This window comes from Galeopterus variegatus, unplaced genomic scaffold, assembly GCF_000696425.1.
Source record: "Galeopterus variegatus unplaced genomic scaffold, G_variegatus-3.0.2 Scaffold1944, whole genome shotgun sequence".
Taxonomy (NCBI): Eukaryota; Metazoa; Chordata; class Mammalia; order Dermoptera; family Cynocephalidae; genus Galeopterus; species Galeopterus variegatus.
This window is the reverse complement of record NW_007728055.1, coordinates 110,721-131,527: the sequence shown is the minus strand read 5'-3', so window position 1 is coordinate 131,527 and position 20,807 is coordinate 110,721. Positions and strand designations below refer to the sequence as shown.

The window sequence follows — 20,807 nt, the reverse complement described above, 5'->3', positions numbered from 1 at the left end:
GTTGCCCATCTACACTAGTGCACGTTGAGGTAGCATGGCTCTTAAGCAGTGTTTCTCAAATTACAGTGTGTGTCAGAATTTCTGGAGGGCTTGTTAAAATGCAGATGGCTGGGCCCTATTCCTAGAATCCTGATTCAGAGGTCTGGGGTGAGAACTGACATGGCATTTCTAGCAGGTTCTTAGGTGATGCTGAATCTGCTGACCCAGGTACCTCCCTCTCAGAACCGCTGGGGCAGAGCCCATGCCTTATTCATTGCTGAATTCCTGCTTCTTGAGTAAGGTTGGCTCTTTGGTAGGTCTCGGTAATTGTTTGGATTGTGCTGATGTCAAGAACTAAACAGTTCATTCACTTTAGCCTCAAATATTGTTTTTTCTGGGGATCAGGTTGAATGTTTTGTGATAGGGAAGAGATGTGATCTGGCAAGCAGATTTGTTTACTTTTGTTTGCTCCATCTACATTAATTGGAGTTACCTTTCACGTATGAACTTGCTGAGAGAGCTGTCTTCTGGGCTGAGATGATTCATGGACGAACGCTAGGTTTTTACCCCTGGTTCATAAACATTGCAAATCCACAGTTTTCAAGGAAATTCTGGAACTTTTCCAAGGAGGTGAAGCAGTGCATGGATCTTTAATCCCTTTAAAAACCATGACCCATCCAGTGTCAGAGAAGGTAATTTTTGATCCTTAGGGAAGCATTTTCCCAAATGAGAAGAGAAAGCATAAGGAGAAACTGCCCTTCTCTGCCCCTTTCTGGGGCCTGCGCTTTTTCTGTTGTTTACCTGAGTATAGGAGGTTTCACATGAGAGCCTCAGCAGGCAGCTGTGACTGGCAACCTGAATCTTCCAGTGGATGCCATTTATCTGGTGGCTGACAGCTCTTGGAAATCCTGGAGAGTTTGGCATGCCCATCTCTTAAAATGGTGCCAAGTTTGCACAGGTGAGGGGCATGTGGAAGACCACTTTGATTGACGGGGAATTTTTTGGGCTCTGTCACAAAGTGATCGCTCCTGAGGAACTAAAATCCTGTGCTCTTGTTGCAAGGGCAGGTTGATTTTTAACACTGAGCTATCAGCACCGACAGGCAAATGAAGATAGGTTCTTTTCCAGGATAAAATGTTTCCCCAAGGCAGACACAGTTATGTTCAGCTCAACATGGAGGGGGACACTTAGTATTCCAGTGAATACTGATTTGACATGCTACTGGAGTCCTCAGACTGTCACCCCTGTGCCTTCATTAAATTCATGAACACTCTTGTAGTTTAATTGCTTTTAGAATTTCCCAAATTACTTGTGATAGGAATTGTGCTTCTATGACATATTTTGATTTGTTTTTTGAGGAACTTTAACTTTAAAAATTGTGTGTTGTTTTCCTTCTACAAGGTATAAACTGGTTCATGATCTGGAAAATTGGGTCACTGTAGGTGAAAACTCAGGAATGGTTATACCATGAAGCAAATTGACAGAGAATCCCGTCCTGTAAATGATAGCTTTTATACAACCATCGTCCATACCATTGACAATGTGAGTGTTTACCCAAAATTGGGGAAAAAAAGTGCTCATTCTTGTTTCCTGAGGACAAATGACACCAGTGAGAGTCTTTCAACACAACTAGGAAAAATATAAAATAAACCTTGTTATCACTTTGCACTCATGCTGGTGATTATTTTTGATAGTAATTCTTGAAATGGCAAACTAGGGACCAATACCATCAAAAGGGGCAGTTTGCACTCAGAATAGACAATTAAACAGTGAGTAAGTGGCACTCAAACCCGATATTCTTTCATCTTTCATAGGACAACTCTCGAGCTCTTTGTCAGAGCCAATGATGTGTGATAAATATTCAGCACAGTTTTGCTGAGCTTGGAATGGAACATAAGCTCAGGTAAATGTGATCTTTCATCTTTCATAGGACAACTCTCGAGCTCTTTGTCAGAGCCAATGATGTATGATAAATATTCAGCACAGTTTTGCTGAGCTTGGAATGGAACATAAGCTCAGGTAAATGTGACTATATGGGACGGATTTGTCATCAACCAGGGTGGGTGGTTTTATGATCATATTTCAGCAGTTTTCTCTACAATCTCCCAAGGCTGACTTTTTAAATGCACCAAAACATAAAGTTGAATAAATAAAAATTTTCAAATAACTTTAAAAATTGTGTTTAACAAAGTCTGTGAACTAAAACCCAGGTTCCAAGTGATATGTAACTGTACATCCCACTTGTATAATTAACTAGTAAAATGTTGGTTATGGAGACATGACACATATGTTTCTAATCAGTATTAAGTGAAAACGGGGTTAATGTTGCAGGGTTCCATGATTCTGTTGTGGATGGTTTTGTGATTGGCATTATTTTAAGTAGAAAAAAATATTTTTATGTAATTATAGATTCACATGCAGTTTGAAAAAATTATATAGTGCATCCTGAGTACCCTTTTGCCCAGTTGTCCCAATGGTAACACCATGTAAAACTATAGCACAATATCACAACTGGGATATTGACATGGATACAGTCAAAATCTGGAGCATTTCCATCCCCACAGTGATCCCTCAGGCTGCCCTTTTATCCTCACCCTGATTTTCATCCCGTGCAGCCACTCCTTAACACCTGGCATGATTGACATTTTAATTTATTTAATGATTCCATATTCTACAAATGATTTGAGGGGGCGAGTGTTTTTTCGCCTTACCCAGACATTCTGAATTTTCATAAAAAGCAGATCAAGTGTATGCCAGTAAAGCTTAGACTTTGAAAGGCAAACGGTTTCAATATTTCAGTGGGATGGTTCTTCCTTGAGAGACTGAGAGTGCACAGTTTCCAGGGGTCTGTGTGCAGTAGGCATGTTCCTTTAATTGATAAGTAACCCCTCTTGGGATTCCCTTCCCTGATAAGGTCTCCCGCTGCAAATGGGTACAGGGCCCCCAGTGCTCATCCTGTCTGACATGATGCCAATGCAGACTCTCCAGTCCCATTCCCACTCTGTGGAGATCTGTGAGTCTGCAGTGAAAAAGCCCCTCCTTGTTGAAGCAGAGGATGGAGACCTGGACCCCTCCTGAGACCCACTCTCATTTGAACTGGACCATACCTGGGGAAGTGTAGAAGACAGGTGGAAATGGGAGAAATTGGGATGAGTGTTTGCACTGATCAAGATAGGTGGTTGAATATGACAGGAACTCAGTTCACACAGACTTTGGCAAAAAAGGAATTTATTGGCTTAAGTAGCTAGAAAAAAAGCTAGGTAAGCCTGTTCTGGAATAGGTGCGTGGGGAACCCCTGGGAGCTGCCTTTCCACACCTTGGCTCTGTCTTCTCTGGTTCCTTCATTTCCAGGTAGGCTGTTCTCGTAAGGTGGCTGTGTGGCTGCTGGGAATCTCTGGGTCACATCCTAGCACCTGGCAAGAAGTGAACGCTCCTGGACTTATATCCCTGCTTGGCTTGGTCACCTGCCCCACCAATCGTTGCGGGTGGGACCTGGGAGGGCAGTGTACTGTTGGCTGGTTCTCAGCTCACACCTGGACATTGTTGGGATCTGGGCTTAGCCTCTCCTGATTTACATGGGCTGATAGTCTGGGAAGTGTGGGATCCCTCAGAGGAAATTTAGGGGGGTGCTGTTACCAGAGGAGAAATGGATGCAGAGCAGGTTAAAAGCAACCGACATCCACTGTCGACACTCTCCTTTGTGTTTCTATCAATGAAGTCTATAGAAGGCAGCATCATTTTAGTTGAAACTATGTGCTATGTTTATAGTTCCCAGACTCAGAATATGGGACAAAGTCTTTCTCCTTCCCTAAAAAGAGGTCTGGTCCTTGCCTTTGGTTTCTGGGAGGGAATCTCTGGGCCCTTGGGATATCATGGCTGATACAAGTGTCTTTGTTTACCTGAGGGTCTTGGGCTGAGCCAGATAGAAACAATGTGATTTAGGGTGGGGACTTTTGGTTACACTTTTTGTCACACATTATCAGTCGACCACTGGAGAGGCTGCAGGCTGAGGTCAGTCACGTGGGAAGCCAAACAGGTTTACTGACCAAGCCCCAGTGAGGCCTCTGGACATTGAGGCTCAGGTAGCATCCCTGGTTGGTACTATCTCATGTGCGCTGTCCTGCATCGAAGCCAGCAGAGTAACACTGTCCTGACTTCTCAGGGAGAGAACAATAGGAAACTCTGTTTTTGGTACTTTTCTGGACTCTGCCCTAAGTGCGTCTTCCCTTGCCTGATTTAATCTGTCTCCTTTCCCTGTAGTAACCTGTAATCATCAGTATAACAGTTTTCAGGGAGCTCTATGAGTCCTTCTAGAGACTTGTCAAAGCTGAGAGTGGTCTTGGGAACCCCTGAACTTGCAGTTGATGTCAGAAGTAACTGACATCAACTAGAGACTTGTCAAAGCTGAAGATGGTCTTGGGGACTTTTCCCTCTAACTTCACAGTTGGGTAACTTTTTCTCAGAGCCTCAGCCCATGAAAGGCACAGCTACAAAGATGATGAAGACACAATTTGGCTTTGTCACTTTATGGCTGAGTTATATGTCAACAGAACACGATCCTCCCAGAACCTCTGATGTGGGCGAGCTTGTTCAACCATTCTTCCCCCTTCGTCTTATCAGCACAGCTCTGCTTTTCCTGCTGCGGTGCTCTTCTGTGTTTGAATCCAAGAGGCACAGATGCTCTAGCCCAGGTGATGAAGGCCACCAGACCCTGCTCATGTATAATGGTGACAGCAAAGTCATGTCAGCCCAGGTAGTAGACTATGATGCTTTGTGTTTTGCAGCAATGATGTCAACAATTCATGTACATACAGCACATATATTTTCACCCATTGTACCCCTCTTATTTCTTCACTTTATTCATATTTGAGTAGCAAATAGGAAAAAAAAATTCCTGGATGCTATTATACAGGATCTATTGTTTTAGATCAGCGGTTCTAAATCCTGGGCAATTTTGCCCTCTAGGGATATTTGGCAATGCGTGGAGACAGTTTTGCCACATTGCTGGGTACTACTGGCACCTGGTAGGTTGGGGCCAGGGATATTGCTAAACATCCTACAATGTACAGAACAGCCCCCACCACAGAGAATTATCTGGTCTGCATCAAAAGTGCTGAGTCTGAGAAACCCCACTTAGGGGAACAATGATTTTTGCCACGTGGAGATTCTCTAAGAGGAAATGCGTTGTGCTTACTAGTTAAAGGAGTCTGAGCTGGCTTCCTGGCCTGGCTGGAGTGGAGCATGGCAGAACCTCTTCTTCTATTTTCATCCTGCAGAGACCAAGCAGAGTTTGCTGGTCTGCAGGGCCAAGGCTGGGGCTCCATTTCTACCTTTGCATCTTGTGACCTTCACCAAATAGAGCGAGTCATGTCACCCCGCATCCTCATCTGTGAACTGGCTAATACAGTCAGCCTCACGTATACGTTGTGAAACAAAGAAGACGATGTCTATGGAAGCACCCAATGCTCAGCCCAACTGACACAAGCAATTGACCAGTGACTGCTGGCTTTTCAAACCTGCTGCTTCTGAAACTGGTTGTGCCTTATCTCACTCCTTTCAGTGTCCCTGGGCTGGGTTATATGGCAATGAAATGAGAGCATTGTGAGTTCACCTGTCTGTCCTTACCTAGTACTAAGAGTCATTGACCTAAACTATGCAAGCAAAAGGGATATCTAAAAGAAATATCATCTTTCACGCACAGGGATCTGGGTGGCCCATCTTACACCTCCACTTGTGATTTCTTCCTGGAAGGAAAAGACTTGTGAACTGGGTGAGATACTTTTGGAGAAAGACATTTCAGTTATATTTGATATTATACTCAAGTAAATAGAGAAATGTTCTAAAAAATGTTCAGTGCTTGAAGAACCTGGGGGTCAACCAAGACTCCTAGGATTCTTCCTGCATTTTTCTTCCCTCCGGAAAGACATTTCAGTTATATTTGATATTATACTCAAGTAAATAGAGAAATGTTCTAAAAAATGTTCAGAGCTTGAAGAACCTGGGGGTCAACCAAGACTCCTAGGATTCTTCCTGCATTTTTCTTCCCTCCTGGGGTGAAATGGGGGGGAAGCAGCAGCCTTAGGCCCGTGAGCCCTTCCTGGGGAGGGGATGAAAATACGGGAGGACGGTCCAGACTCTCCAATCATTGAATCCCCTGGAAGGAATCCCTCGTCCCAACGATGAGAGTGACAAATTTGTCTGTGTAATTTGAAGAAGGAAATCATCGTGACAAACAGCAGTCTTTGTGTCACAGATAGAATCCCTTGCCTCAGGCAGTTCCACTGGCTCAGAAGCTCAAACACAGAGGAAGATGGAAGTGGCTCCTAGGCCTGGGACTGTGCCTCAGGCTCTCGCTTGGTGGGCTGGAGCTAAGCCTGCTGACCCTGGAGGAGGCCAGCAGGAGAGTTGCACTCCCCAAGCACGTGGGGGTTGTAGCCAAGATGGGAGAGGTGGCGGGGATGTCCCAGGCGCCCTCCTTGTTGGGCAGCTTCATGGCTACCTCTTGGGAAAGAGGAAGCAGCTACAGAAGCAGAGTGCATTGAAGGGACCATGGTCACTGTGGGGCTAAGACCAGGAGGGTTGGAAGGGACTTTGACCAGATGGCACTGGCCAAGGACTGGTTGTGTCAGTGGGACAAGAGAGCCTCACCCAGGGCAAGGGGCCTCTGCTCTCTTCTTGTTCCAAAATACCCTCCTCTTGTTTCCCACTCACAGTTTGGTCCACGCCTCCATTCCTGCTGTGGTATTTTTAGGGCCCTGAGAATGGGAATCCTACAAATATGGGTTTAGATTCTAAACCTGTGACTTGTCAGTTTCATAATCTAACTGATCTTTGGCCTTCATATATAAAGTGAGATTGATAATGTTCTGTCTTTCTCTCTTAGGTTTATTGGACAATTTAATCAAATAGCACATACAAAACTTTTAGCACTGAATAGGGCACTGACAAGCACGCAAAAATTGGTGGCTGCCAAAATTAGTAGCATTAGCAGTAATTACTACTTATGTCTTTGTAATCATTGGTACATAAGGCCATCTCAGGGTGTACATTAAGTGAATATAACCAGTTATATATGCACACCCACCCACCAGGGACATTCTGTACTCTTGGGAAGACTCCATCCAAGGTGTTATTACTGGTTCCAGCTGCTGAACTGTAGGGATGTCTCCTGATTGAGATGATCAGTGGAATTGCATGGATGCCTTCCCTGCATGTGGGGAAACTAGAGAGCCCTCAGCCAGCAGAAATCTGGTACCCATTAGCACTTGAGCCCCTCAGTGAATGTATCTGTTGGATGAGGAATGAATGAGACAATGCACAGAGTACCATGCAACAGTGGTGACCCCAAGAGCCATTGCCACAAGCCATAGAAGAGGATGAGCTTTTAGATTCCAAGGCCTTCTGAAACAAGAGGTTTTTACTATTACTTTATGTGAAACACTGAACAACGCGAAATCCAACCTCCCAATGAGCAATTATAAAAGATAGAAACAGCATCCCCTCCCCAAATAAGTGATCCAGATCTATAGGATAGGTGGATTTTTCACAGTCTGTGATGGCATGCATATAACGTGTTTGGGGGAAGTGTCATTCCTCAGTTTCTGGTTTTATTTCTGCCATCTGTAATTTCAGCCCCTGTCGCATTTCTTTCCTTATGTTCCACAGACGTGGCCAGATGTGGAGGATCAGATCCTAGCTCTGTCGGTCAACACTGCCATGGTGAGAGCCAAGCTGGGTTCTAAGGTAACACACCATTTGCTACTTGATTTAAACAGAGAGGCAGTTTTGTTGATGGTTCCCATGGCAGGAAACACCCTGGATACACCTCCTACCGCCATATCCAGTGAAGTCCTTCTTGCAAGTTTGCCTCCACCCCAGACTTACCTCAAAGCCCCGTGGTTCTGCTCAACCTAACATACCTTCGCCTCTCAGTGGCAAAGTTCCTTCCTCTTTGCAGCAGAATCAGATGGCTCTGTGCTTCCAAATTTCAGTCTGTATAGCACCACCTTCATGACTTTTTGCCTTACACATATGCCACATGTACAAGTGTTTTTTTTTTTTCTTTTTGAAAATGTTTTTTCTTTTAACGGACTTGCATCCAAATTAGGTACATTTATTTAAATAGGAAATTTTATATTTCAATTGTAAGTGAAAAAACAGCTTTGCTTGTATAAAAAGCAGGCAAGTGTGAAAACAGACATAAAAGAAATAGAATACAATAGTTCTAGGTAGGTAATGCTGCCTCCCAAAGGCTCAGAGCCTCTCTGCAAAAAAGAGAGCAAAGCAAAGCTATACAGGCACCAAAGTGACATGTCCTCCTTGATGTCATTGGGATACAGGAAAGAAATTAGAAAGAGAGCAATTTTATTCTAGGTAGGTAATGCTGCCTCCCAAAGGCTCAGAGCCTCTCTGCAAAAAAGAGAGCAAAGCAAAGCTATACAGGCACCAGAGTGACATGTCCTCCTTGATGTCATTGGGATACAGGAAAGAAATTAGAAAGAGAGCAATTTTCTTGCTGTGCAATTCAATGTTATTTAAAGCCCTGATTTCAAACTGGCTAAATCTTCCCTTCTTTAAGTGGTAGCTGTCCCCGACTTTGGAAACACGAAGTTAATCCTGGGCTGCCATAAATGATTGAGCAGGAGCCCGGCCAGGGCGGTAAGCAGGGCCAGGTCCAGCGTGCATTCTGCTCACTAATCCATGCTCCTGGGAAAGGGCTGTCTTTTTCTCTTTCATACAAAGATGACTTGTGGGCTGGTGGGAGCCTTCTCTTTTCTTCCTCTTAACCAGCCTGCAAGCTTCCAGGGGCCAGAGGCATTGCCCTGGTGAGCACACTATGCTCTGACTTTCTGAGCATTCCCTGGGCTACGCACTTTGTATGCACAATCCCACTGAATTTTCACAGGGGGTGGGAAGGGCAATCTTGCTTCCTTATTTTACAGGGGAGGAAACCAAGGCCTACTGGCTTCTATTTTAGGTGTGTCTCTGGGTTTCCTTCACAGTGTCCTACAAATAGTGAGTACATCCACTGAATTTTCACAGGGGGTGGGAAGGGCAATCTTGCTTCCTTATTTTACAGGGGAGGAAACCAAGGCCTAGTGGCTTCTATTTTAGGTGTGTCTCTGGGTTTCCTTCACAGTGTCCTACAAATAGTGAGTACATCTGTGGTGACTGGTTACATAACCTGCCAGGCACACATTTTCCCGAAGTTAAGTCATCACTTATGATTTATTGGGTAATCTGATATTTTAAAATCTTCTGCAAGGCATGAAATACCTTAAATAAAACCATTGTCAAGGTCCATCTCCTGCTTTATTTTCTTTGAAAGCTTGCTTCTTTATTGAAGGGCTTCTATTAAAATAATAGAAATGCAAGGTGAAATCACCACCATGCCATCCTGTATCTAAACAGTCTCACTTGGGCACGTCCCCTTCCAGATCTCATCCGTGTGTCTGTTCAGTTTTCTGGCATCGGTATTGCCGATGGAAAGTTGGGGTCACATCAGGTCCCCAGTTGCATTTGGCCACAGCCTTTCTTCCTGGCACCTCTCCTCTCACACTCCCACTGTCCCTCCCTTGTGTCATGATGAACATTTCACTGGCCTGTGGGCGCATGAGCAGGAGAGTTGTGCAGGCTTGCACCTGCCCTCCTTGTTTTCAGCCACAGGGAAATGTGTAGTCTTCTGAGCAAATCAGCATCTTCCCTCAGGATCTCCACGAAATGTGAGCATGTCAGACCATGCACTCTCTGCTCAGGACCTGGTGAATTGCAGAAGTTTGCCCCCTGAGGCTGTCGTCTCACCAGTGACTGATGGTTCCCTAGAGAGGGGCCCCTTCTAGAAAATTCTGTGATACTGTTAGAACAAATACATAGTCAATGAAATTCTGAGAAGCGGGGCTTTCTCTATAGGCCTGGTGCATTACTCAACCATCTTTTGATCTGTCTAACCAGCTGTTATTATTGACGGTGGCTGCTGTTTTCAGAGTGGTTGTTTGATAGTCCTGATCAAATAGGACACTTTTTAGAACACCCACAAATAGATTTTTTGTGTGTCTAAGGGCACCAGAGATAATCTATATGGTTAAGAGCCATGACTTTAGCCCTGACCAAATTCCAACCCAGAGATTTCTGTCAAATGAATCCTTGGCTTTCCCTCTGCATCATGTCTTTATATATTCTACATACAAATTCTAGAATTACTGCTTTGCTTTGTAAAATGATTTTTGTGGAATAATTTTAGACTCACAAGAAGGTGCAAAAATAGCATGGAGAGTTCCCATGGACACTTCCCAGCCTCCCCCAAGAATAACATCTTCCATAACCACGGCATTATCAAACCTAGAAAACTGACTTTGGCACAGCACTATTAATACAGGCCTCATATATAGGCTTAATTTGGACATCACCAGTTTAACTAGCTACTACTTTAACAAAAATGTAATTTTCTGGCATAAAACTAAAAGAGATAATCAAGATACAAAGAGCCATGGTATCACATCCAGTGTTTATGAGGGAAAGCTTCTAACAATGAATTCAAGATCACTATAATTTCATATCTTTGCTCAGGCTATGTTTGAACTAAGAAAAAATGTGCTGCCCCTCTTGGCACAAAGTTGACACCATGAATCCACATTGAAGGGCTCATGCATTGAAGGACATGTCCCTCTGATCCTGGTGGGGCCCACTTCATGGACAGGGGACTTGTGCCATTGCACAGGCCCCACAGTTAGGAGGGCCCATGCTTGTTTCATTGCAGTACTATTGCCAACTTGAAATTCTTAATTTTTGACCAAGGGGCCCCATATTTTCATTTTGCACTGCCTTTGCAAGCTCTGTAGCTGGTCTTGAATCCTGGGGCGGGAGGGAGGGTGTGTTGTTCACATGTGTTGGGATCACGGCTGTGGTACAGAGGAAATCTTACTGGGTGTTTGTGGACCCAAGACAGAGTTTGCAGATCTAATATTCTCACGTTCTTCCTCCACAAAGCAACCAGAAAACTTGTCTGTAGATTTCTGCTGTGAGTAGCTACATACACTGTTCTCACTAGAATTATTATACCTTTAGTACAAAAGTGAAAAACAATATGATTGCAAGAATTTCTATTTATGTATTTGCATCCTTTGGTAATTTATGTGAAACCAGTAAACAACATTTCATCCTTCTTACATTTAAGGGTTGTGGCGTTGTATACTCTTGGAGCCAGTAGGTGTGAAAAACAGATACTCTGCTCCCGTTAAGTACAGACATTGATGTTACCATCAAAACAATTACCTTATTGTTCTCTCTAATAGCTGTGGAAAGCCCTGATAATGGGAAATTTGGAAGAGAAGAGGTGATAAAAATATGCCCGACATCCAAACAAACAAAAGGAAAAGTGAATGTGGAACTTGCAGTAGAAGTAGTTAAGGCACACATATATCCAGTAACTCAAAGGTATGAGAGTTTTTCAGCCCCGGGCACATTTCTTTTGTTACCGAGTCACTAAGAACTCAGTCATAGGCTGAATGTGTCTCTGCCATGTTTCTTCACAGACTTACAGAAATTTTGAGCTAAGGGGGGCTTACAGATCTAGTCCATCTTTTGCCTAATCATTTTTAGCAGGAGAATTTTTTTTTCAAGTAAGATCCTTCAAAGAACTCCATTATAAATAAAACAGGTAACAGTAGCTTTTTTTCAGTGCTGATTTTGTGTGCACTGACGTTTATAACACGTACCTATTGCCAAAACAACCAATAAAAATAGTGATTCTGATTAAAAAAAGAGGAGTTGGATGTTGTGGATGAAGTTTGCAAAATTATGTTTCTTAGCACTTAATTCATTGTCTCACATTGTTGTAATTTTGTTTTTAAAGTATCAAGACAATTTTGATATACACTGACAAGCAGTTTCAAATAGTAACAGTTTTTAAGTAGCTCAATTTATATTAGGATTCTTTTTGATTCATCAAACATGGGACAAAAAGTTTCATTCAAGTTTCATAAAAGCAAATTAACATGGCATCCCAAATTAACATGTTGGGGAGGGGTTTAAAAAGATGTAAACTGTTTTCCATTAAATTGTAAAAATACTAAATATTATTATTGAAATAATTTGTGAATGATTAAAATGAAATTCAAATGCTCTCACTGCAGTATCTCTGAGTAGTTGTAAGTCCTGGCACACAGTCTGACTCCAGTGGCTGAGCCCAGAGAGGCCCAGAGAGGGGCAGTGGTGCTCTCGGCCACAGTGGAGTCGCATGTAGTGTGGGGTTATGACCTACAGTTGGCTGGAGGCAAAATTGCCCCTAAGTCTACCTTAGGAAGAAGCCAGGCTGGCGGCTGGCACAGCATCTTCCTCTGGCCCAATATGGACCACTGTGCCTGACTACTAAGCATCTGGGGAGGGGCCATGTTGCACAAACGGCCTGCATCTTACTTTTTTTTTTTTGTCTTTTTGTCTTTTTCCGTGTCCGGCAACGGATCGCAACCCTCAGTGTTGCCCCCGTACCGGACCGGGGACCGGCAACGGGATCGCAACCCTCGGTGCTGCTCCCGCGCCTCGCTCAGCCAGTGAGCGGGAACCGGTCTGTATGTGGGATCCGAACCCTCAGGCGGGAGCGCCGCCGCGCTTCCCAAGCGGCGCACTATCCAGTGCGCCACCGGGCCGGCCCCAACGGCCTGCATCTTTCTTTTTTTTTTTTGTCTTTTTGTCTTTTTCCGTGTCCGGCAACGGATCGCAACCCTCGGTGCTGCTCCCGCGCCTCGCTCAGCCAGTGAGCGGGAACCGGTCTGTATGTGGGATCCGAACCCTCAGGCGGGAGCGCCGCCGCGCTTCCCAAGCGGCGCACTATCCAGTGCGCCACCGGGCCGGCCCCAACGCCTGCATCTTAACAATCTTCCTCTGAGAGGCCCACGGGGGCTAAAACAGGTGGGGATCTGGGTGTGCAGCATCTCAATCCAGTGCTGCTGGCACCAGGAGCTGGCAAGCAGGGTCCCCTGGGCTGTTTGCAATGGACCACACCTTGCCTCTCTTGCTAAGTGTGTTACGTCAGTTTACCTTGGTGGGATGTGGCTTCACAGTGTATGTATACACACACACGTGTACACATATGTATGTATATGCATGTAGATAGATATGTGTGCATATATATGTACATGCATGTGTGTGTATGCATGTATATATAGCCTCATGGACATATCAGATTGACCCAGATTTTATCATTTTTTTGTATGTCTTCTGGAATCCAATAAGTATCCCTAAACCCAGGGGTGATCAGAAATCAACTCAGCCATAACAGCAACCAGTGTTTTAAAAACACAAATTGCATCGCGTCACTGTCCAGTATAAAACTTCCCAGCAGCTGCTATCGCACCTGGGATAGAGTCTACAAGGCCTTAAAGGCCCATGGGAGCCTCTGTCACCTGGCCTCTGTCACCTCTGGCCCTCGTTTCTCTGTCCTCCTTGCCTCCCTGGGCTCCAGCCACATGGGAGCATGCTTGTACCTTCCCTCGCTTGTCCCTCTTACATTTCTCATCACTCTCTGGCCTTGCACCATGGGAGCCTGAGGGTGCGGCTGCCTGGCCCTTTGGCCCTGGGCACTTGCAGGCCTCCAGGCCAGCCTGGCCCCGCCTGATTCCGTGGTGGGATCTGTGGGCCCCCGGGCAGCCACCCCATGTGGCAGATGCCAGTCTGTTTCCTACATGATACCCTCGCTCCTTGGGCAGTGCCCAGAGACCCAGGTTCATGAGCATTTGCCCAGTGAACAGGCGAACAGGCCCACCTCCGAGCAGGATGCCGGCTGACTCTGGGCAAGGTCAGGAGGGAGAGGAATCGGAAAGAGCCAGCGAGCAACGCAGCTCAGGGAGCTGAGGTGCGGGCAGCTGCAGCGGGAATCCACTTTCTACCCACTCGCCTTTGTGGACCGGCCCTAGACTCTACTGCACGGCTGGCTCTGGCTTCTTCCTGCCCTGGAAGCATGTTTCCACCCAGGCACTGAAAGGTCTAGCAAAGGAATGAACAGAGCCTCCCCTCCCACCACACGAAGAGTGAAACGGGAGCAAATCGCCCTTGATCCGACTCTTCACCTGGTGAGTCTGCCTCCCCTTGTCTTGCAGGGACCACTGATGGGGGACCCGTGACGAGGGCCCCCCGCTGATTTGCTTTACAGGTTTACCTCCCGACTCTTAACCTGGTGAGTCTGCCTCCCCTTGTCTTGCGGGGACCACTGATGGGGGACCCGTGACGAGGGCCCCCCGCTGATTTGCTTTACAGGTTTACCTGTATTCCTAGTGCCCAGACGCCCCCTGGAACTGGTGAGAGGAAGGGTGGCAGGATGCTGAGTCAGGCAGGGGGCTCCCCTTGTTCTGTGGCGGGCTGTCGGTTCTGCTTCCCCGCCCTGCTCTGGGCTTGACCCGGGACACTTCCTCCTCGATCACGGTATCAGACACTTTGGGCTGCTAAAGCAAAATACCGTAGACTGGATGACTTAAAAAACAAACTGGTTTTCTCACAATTCTAGAGGCCAGAAATCCCAGATCAGGGTGCCAGCATGGTTGAGTTCTGGGGAGGCCTCTTTTCTGAGCTTGCAGACATCCACCTTCTTGCTGTGTCCATGCATGGTCGAGAGAGAGAGGGAGAAACCAAGCTCTCTGGTGTTTCTTCTTATAGGGCACTAATCGCATCATGAGGACCCAACCCTCATGACCACATCTAAATCTGGTCACCTCCCAAAAGTCCCCATCTCCAAATACCATCACATCAGGGTCAGGGCTTCAACATAATTCAATCCATAGCAATCCCTTTCATGGAAATCCTCCTTCTGGGGCTGCTTTGTAGAACCCAACTTAAAACAGACTGAAGCTTCTTTTTCTGCAAAATTGTGAAAGATGTGGTTTGACTGTGCTGAAGGGCTATTGGGCAAGACTCCGATGTTAGAGGCATCCTGGGAGGTTTCTCAGCACAGCCACATGTACTCTTAGAGGATTAGAAAGCGCTTGGGAGCTGGGCAAACCCATGGGTGGGCTTAAATGGCAGGAGCCAGGAGGGTCCACGTGCTGCTGTCACGGAGGCTTGCGCGGCCCTCACTCAGAAAGGGATGTGCAAAGAAGCTGTGCACGCAAGTTCTGACTCTAGGGAGCATCACACGTTGTAGGGAAGCTGGGACTGGGACCTGACTAATAAGCATAAAAGGAACCTATAAATGCAGAACAAAGAGATTAGATAATGTGTCCAAGGTCACAGCCCTAGAAAGTGGTAGATTTGGGGTTCTAGCACAGGCACTTGGGCCACAGGCTCTGGGCACTTGGGGAGCTCATCATAAATCATCCATCCCCAGGCTTCAAGTCTGCAGACCCTGCTCTAGTGGGCCTGGGCTGCTCATCAGAATTTCTGACTTGAGGTCCTGGGATCCCATTTTGTGAAACCTGGTGACAGGCCTGGGTGTCCCCTCCTCTGGCTGTCAGAGTGGACAATAGACAGGGTCACTGTGGCCTGAGGAAGTGTGCCCAGCCCATGTCACTGCCTGGGGTCTCCCCAATGTCAATCCCTGTGGTTTCTGTCGTGGTCCCCAGGGTGGGAGCTCCAGCTTCCTGCCTCAGTGACATCCCCAAGCCCACCATGGACTTGGTGCCTCCTCAGTCCTGTTCCTGAGCCCTGAGAACGGGTGACACCTGGTGGCTGCTGCTGCAAAACAACACACACATTTTCCCCAAGTCTAGAAGCTTCCCTAAAAACAGATACGCCAGGTTTCTTTGGCAGGGGGCTGCATACCCACAGAGTCCAGACTGTGGGATGCTTCATCAGGCCCTGATCGCTGGCAAGGAAGATGCAGAATGAGCCACAGAGAAGTTTCTATGCATCTCTGCCTGAGAAGACTGCAACCTCCATGAAGGCTGGCCTGTGTCATTACAGGGGTGTTACCCACAGTCACAGAACAACAAACCAGTGAAAGAAGCATTCTTCACTACAGCCTGCTGAGGTTGACAGATCTGGAAACAGGAGCTCAGAGAAGTTGCTTCAGTGATAAAGCTATGAGGGCAGAGCCAGGGCGGGGGTGCACGCCAGACCAGCCCGTCTGATCATGGAGCAATATCAGGGAAATCTCTATTCTCTAAGTCCCAGCTTTCCATCTGTAAAGCAGGGTTGGGACAGCTCTACTACATTCTCTGGAATGGTGCTGTGCACAATGAGATCATGTTGCTATGTAAATATATAGTGATTGTGACATAGTATCTGGCTTATCACTTTCACATATGTGCACATATGTGCACTCACACACACATGCACACACACAGCTCATGCCAAGTGGACCTCGTGGACAGGGATGCAGGTGTCCTCCTGTTGGGGCAGGAGAAGGCTGCATTCCAGCTGAGGACCACTCCCTGCTCTCTGCCAGGCAGGCAGTCAGCTTAATTCAGTGCAGACTCAGAGCTCTGCACTTAGTGGTGTGAGAGAAGGAGAAAAGCAGATTAGAAAGCCTGGTTCTTTTCCTTGTGAGCTTTCTAACTTAGCTGGTGGTTTATGATGAATTATTGATCTGATGGGGCCTCCAAAACTGCTGAATCAGGGCTTGGAAACCCACTGCTATACTGTTGGCCGTGGGGGTTTTGAAGTTGGAAACTCAGAGCTCTGCACTTAGTGGTGTGAGAGAAGGAGAAAAGCAGATTAGAAAGCCTGTTTCTTTTCCTTGTGAGCTTTCTAACTTAGCTGGTGGTTTATGATGAATTATTGATCTGATGGGGCCTCCAAAATTGCTGAATCAGGGCTTGGAAACCCACTGCTATACTGTTGGCCGTGGGGGTTTTGAAGTTGGATCCACGTAGCACAGACCCCACTGCGGAGTCTGCTTTGCTCTGTGCACCCCAGGTCTGGCATTAATGATCTATCAGCTTCACTGAAGGGACGTGACAGGACTTCTAACACCCAGGCCAGAGCTGGTACATCTGTTTGTTAGCTGTCAAGAGCTTCCTTTCCCCCCTCACACACCTCCCCTCCCACCACCCTCCTGCTGTATGGTCATATGGTGACCACAGTCCCCATTGAGGGGCAGAGGTGTGGTGAGTGTTACCATGTATACCTGTGGGCACCAAGCCCCATGCACCAGTGGACACAGGGCCCAAAGGTGTTTCCTGCTAAAAGGAGGGCCTGGAAAGATTACTTCTGTGAGCCAGAGGGAAGTTGGAGACCAGACTGCCAGAATCATGAGAGGGAATGGCCCAGAGCTCAGGAACCAAGTGGTCCCATCAGAATGGGGACATGTGTGGCATCTCTGGGTCCCCTTGGCTGCCCTTCCCAGCCCTCTCCTCACCACCCACTGTGGGCCCTTGGATTGTGGCCGTCCAAGCTCCACATGACCTTATCTCTCAGTAATTACAGTTAGCTGGTGGTGGGTGAAAAAGTCTCTTGCTAAACCTGTTCCCACCAAGTTGATGGAACTGGCTTAGAAGTCAGAAGCACCCTCCTAGAGGCAGTGGAAGGTGAATAGGCTAACACTCCTCTCCTTCCTTCCTTCTATTTATCCAGCACACAGTTATTGAGTCACTCAGGCCAGAAAAAGCCAGAAAAGTCTTCATAGCGAGGTGACTTGGGTCCCAAATGATGAACCGAAGTTTGCTGAGTGGAGGTTGGTGGGTGGGGACAGTCATTTGCAAAGTAGGGAAATGCAGGTGCCAAGATCAGGAGGAAGGAAAGAGCCTAGTGGCCCAGAACATGGCAGGAGGCTCTAGGCAGGAATGTGGGTGGTGAGTGGTCAGCAGAGGTGTTGGCAGAAGCCTGGCCTGGGCCAGGTCAGAGGGCTGGTGGACTTTACGTTTGAATATCTTTATCTTGAATATCTTGGGGATTTGGAGGCCAAGAACTGCTCCTGAGGGTTTTAGGAGATGTACGATCAGATCTGAGATCTAAAAAATGTCTCTGGTGCTTACGTGCAGGGTGGGCCAGAGGCAGGAGGAGTTGGAGAGAGGGTGGGAGATGGCGAGAGGTGGACTGTCGGGAAGGAGAAAATCATGACACCCTCACGTCAAGTGGCTTCACGCAAAGATGTGCATTTGTTTAACTCTGCACTCCACAAGTATATTTAATCAGTAGTTTTTCAATTTTAAAAAAATGATCATTAAAAAAAAGGAAAAAAGATGTGCGTTTCTTGCTCATGTCATAGTCCCATGTCTGTATTCAGCAGGAGCCTTTCAAGCGTGGTGCAGGGGCCCAGGCTCCTTCTGCCTCATGGCTCTGCCACCTGTTAGGAACCTGGAGACCCATGGCTGGAGGACGGGAAAGAGACAGAGTAGGGTGTTGCAGGGAGGACTTCATAGGCCAGGTAAATGTCCCTCATACCTGCATCTCATAGGCCATACTCAGTCATGTGGCCACACCTAACTGAGAGGCAGGAAACGTGATCTCATTGGGTGTCTGGAAGAACAAGACATGAGTTTGGTTAACTCCCTGCCAGCCTCTACCACAATGACTGGAGATAAGGACTTGACTTAAGGCACTGGCCGTGGGGCTGGAGAAGAGGTGACATAACCAGGAACATGACAAGCGTCTGAGAGGATGGAAGGAGGAGGGAGTTGAAGACAACTCCAGGATTCACTCTTGAACAGCCAGGTTGTTGGGTGTCATTGCCTGAGCCAGGCTAGAGTTTTACAAACTTTAGTCGTGGTCTTCCCACCATGACGATTTTCCCACACCCACTCACTATTATTTACTTAGGGCATTTCTGCAAAATCAGCTCATATTTTAATTAACTTTTTGCTTTATAGTCAGCCAAGCCATGATATTTGTGAAATTATGGAGTTGATGTACTTGTTATTATGTTTTAAAATATACATTAAAATAGTTATCTACTCAAATAAATGTGTGTCCTCATGCCATCTAAAATCATCTAATGTGGCAGGGGTCAGCAAACTTCCTGTAAAGGGGCAGAGAGTAAATATTTTAGAATTTGAGGGCCAGTTCTGACAGCGCAACTCTGCCAATGTAGCACAAGAACTGCCGTAGACAGTACACAAATAAATGGTCTTGGCTGTGTTCCAATAATGCTTTATTTACAACAGGTGGTGGGCTGGATTTGTCCTGTAGTGGGGTGTGCATGCTCCACTTGAGGAACATTGAAGGAGGGGGTGTGGGAGGAGGAGAAACAGGTCAGGAGACAAACATGACGAAGTTTCAAGGATGTGGGGTCTGAGGTCCCTGTGGACATCCTTGTGATGCTGTCCAGTGGTCAGCTGGAGTTCTGGCTCTGGACGACAGTAGGGCGCATCCTGGATGGAGATGGCGATTGGGACATCACCGTTGGTTAGGGATGAATGAAGCCATGGCTTAGGCATTCAACCGGGAAACTAGAGAGCAGTGGTTTGAGGAGTGACAGTGGGGCGGGGATGAGGAAGGTGTGACTTAGTGGAGACCAGCCTTCTTGGCAGGAGGCAGTAAGTACGAGCAGAGGTGAAGGATGGGCTGGAGCACGTTGGTGGGTCGGAAGGAGGAGCCCCGGGCGGGAGACATGGTGAAATGCAGAAAAGAGAAGACAATTGTCCAAAGGAGGGCCCAGTGGAGTCACAGAAGGGAGGAGTTCAGGGCACAGGAGGTGGGGGCGAACCCCAAAGAATGAATCACTGAGAAGGTGGGAGGGGGTGGGAAATCCTAATGGGGGGCTCAGGTCATCCTACCCAGGATGGCCACTACCATAATCGTCACAATTTCCTCCCAGAAATTAGCCGGAGACTGTGAAGGTGGAATCTTTCTTATTAGCGTGGCTGTCATTTCTGAGTCTGTAGAAACTTCTGTGACCTTTGCAGACATGGGCTGCCTGCCCTTAACATTATGCCGGAGTCTTCGTTCCTCAGATAAACCTAGAGAAAACTAGCTGCGTGCGCAAGCCTGAGGACTTCCTTCCCCTTCCCTGGCTTCCCCAGAAGCTCCGTGGTGCTGACCTGCTGGAAAGTGACCCCGCCACCTGCCTCATGTCTACAGCAAGGGGGGAGGGACAGATGGAGCCAAGACCCTCAGTCCCCTCACCTTCTCGGAGCAGGAACTGCTACCTGGTTTGCTGGACTGTTTGGGTTCAGTGCTACTTCACTTGAAGAAATACATTCTGAGTCACGTGTTCCTTCTAGAACAATGCATATTTTTGGAGTCACTACTCAGACGTTATTTTTGTTTGTTCTTTATTTTTTAAAATTACTTCCTAGTCCTAGGATGAGGGTAGACTATTAATCTGGGGTAAATGCTCTGATGATCTCAGACCAGCCATCCTGAACCAAAGTGAAATAGCACTTAGGCTTTTTTAAAATTTGATTTGTCAGATTTTCTACAGAAACCTGAATTTAATTGTTATTCTTTGTTTCCATTAGCAGATCTGAAGACAAATGAAAATATTATCCACAGATTTCCCAGCTATTTGGCAACAGTAATACAGGAGAACAATAAAAATAGATTTTGAAAGTTGTTTACATTTTTATAATTATCATTCTGCTTCAGTTTAAGTAAAAAAAATAAGTAAATAAGAAATCTTTTGTGAATGCCCTCTCTTGCACCCCAGGATAAATCTAAAGTTGTTTACATTTTTATAATTATCATTCTGCTTCAGTTTAAGTAAAAAAAAATAAGTAAATAAGAAATCTTTTGTGAATGCCCTCTCTTGCACCCCAGGATAAATCAGGAGAAACATGTGTTTGCTGTCACATCAACAAAGTATTATATTAAACAGTGAGTTTTAGCTCAGCATTAGTACTTTCCCCTTCTTTCTGAAGAACTGTGCAAATACTTTAAGAGATCTTTACTGTTTATACATAGTTACTCCATTCATTCTGTGGTGCTTTGGAAACTGAAAAAGAAGAAAAATGATCTTCAAAGCA

At 46.3% G+C, this 20,807-nt stretch overlaps 1 pseudogene; it reads left to right on the top strand.

Annotated features, from left to right (window-relative positions):
- The window catches only part of LOC103596125, a 26,994-nt pseudogene that overhangs the window by 2,127 nt on the left and 4,060 nt on the right, over positions 1–20,807 (top strand).